The sequence below is a fragment of the Centruroides sculpturatus genome, unplaced genomic scaffold, assembly GCF_000671375.1.
Source record: "Centruroides sculpturatus isolate CEXI.00-Female unplaced genomic scaffold, Cexi_2.0 scaffold1105, whole genome shotgun sequence".
Classification (NCBI taxonomy): Eukaryota; Metazoa; Arthropoda; class Arachnida; order Scorpiones; family Buthidae; genus Centruroides; species Centruroides sculpturatus.
The window spans coordinates 63536-65765 of record NW_019385288.1 but is presented as its reverse complement, the minus strand read 5'-3'; positions in this window follow the sequence as shown (position 1 = coordinate 65765).

Genomic DNA, 2230 nt, shown 5'->3' with positions numbered 1-2230 from the left:
CCGAAAAATTCGATCCCAGATACCCAGAGCTTTGGGTCGAAAACTCCTTCGTCTATCCGGCTGGTGACTAATTAATTTAAAGTAATAATACAGTGGAAATTGGATATCCGAACTTGATGGGATCGGGAGTCTTCCGAATAATTCAAAAATTCGTCAGCCCCGTGCATTTAAAATTTCGTAAATTATAAATACTGTAATGAAATTATTGTATTTAAAAGTAAATGAATTCATCGAAAATTTTAGTAATGTTACGTATATGACTTAGTTTTGCGGCGCTACAATCGACACACGACAGTAATTTCCAATTATAAGGATAGTTTTGTCTCTGTAGTTATATTTTGTCGTACGTACTGTACATGGCTCCAGTTTCTTTTTCGTTTCTGTTTCAGATAACAAAGTTGCTACTGTAGTAATAAACGTGAATATAAAAAAGCATTTTTTGTGTTATACAAATATAAAATCAATGCGTATTTTGGTATTTGTTTACAAAGATACAAAATCAAATTTTAATAACGGAAGATGCTAGGGATCTTCTCGCTGCTTCTGTGCTTACGCCTGTTCCTCTGGAGACAGAGACGTGTTCTATTCTCTGTTGAATTTGCAGACAGAAACTTTTAACATGGATAAAAAATATTTTTAAAAATCAAAGAATTTGATTAAATTTGAAGAAAAATGTCGAAATTAAGATTAAAACGTAGAAAAAATTTCTTTGTTACTAAAAACTAGACATTTTTAAAATTTTGATTTATTAAATTTATCATTCATCAAATATTTATTGTCGGAATTCCGCGAAAATTAATTAATTCAAGAATTTTGAATGAAATGAAGTAAATGGAAGCAGGAAGCATTCGTTTCCAGAAATGATTCGTCATAAACTTCGACCAGAAACGGTCCGAGTTTATGACCAATCAATTAATAATATTATCAGTTTTATATATTTAAATACAATAATATTCGAACAGATTTCGCTTTTAGAAGCTAAATAAAGTTAAGCCGAGGTTTGTAAATCTTAGTATCGATCGGAAAAATAATATTTTCTACTTCTTAAAATATGCTAAATTCGAACAGCATCTACTGGAAGACATTATTATGTTTGAAAAAAGGAGGAAGTATTTCGATGATGGGATTTCGATCGAAGATGCATACTACAACTTTCTTCTTCTTCTTTTATTTTCCTTTCGAAAATGCAAAGTCAAAAAATAAATAAGAAAATAAAATTCTAATACAATATTTAAAACATGTCAATTCATTTTCGAAACAAATTAATAAAATATTTTACTTACTAGTCGAACCCTGTAATGACGGCCACCCGCAAACAGGGACCCTTTTCACCAACATTTTAAAGAAAAATGCATGCAAAATAACCTCTAAACAACGGCGTTTTCTTTAGTAGCCGTCGTTTACAGGGATTCGTTGTATTTTGTTTTTTACAACTATAAATTTGTTTAAAAAATTTAAATAAGCAAGAAAAAATATATTTCTCTTTAAAGAAAGATGATTAATAGAAACAGGGATAAAAAAGTATAAATATAAAAGGACAAAGGAATTCCCTTAAGGACTGCAAGGTTTCCTAAATTCTTCAAGTAGTCCGTTTATCTAACCTTCTATTAAGAATAAATGCAAATGCCGACGAAAAATAAATAAGGAAAAATTCTAATTCGATTGAAGAGGGTCAATATTCTCTTAGATGCGTCAATAGGAGAAACTTGCTCGGTAAAAGAAGTAAACGGAAGAGAGCAATAGGGAGTAAGAGGATCTCTTATCATTCGTGTCTTTAACAACTCTCCATTGCCGAATATAAAATACTTATTTTCATCCCTTAACATAATTCATACATATATAAATTTGATTTCGCTTCATCATACATTTAGAAATGCCGACTTTTAAACACTTTAACTGCCAATGTTGGCGTGAAAATATTGCATTTTGTGCTCCAAATTTTTCAAATTTTCTATCTAAATTTTCATTTGCCTTTCATTTATGTATCGATGCTAAATAACTTTATGAAATTCTATGGATTCATTGAATATTTCTTCTTTTGGCATTACGTAAAACAAATGCATATACAATGCTATCGATAACCATTACGTTAGCTATTAGTTAAATTTAAGAATTACTATTATTTGTTTTTATTAATTGAAGGATGTTAATTCCTGCAAAAAATCAACATATATTTTTATTATAAATATTAATTATTTTATATTTTTTTATTATCAAATAAAAAAAAAAT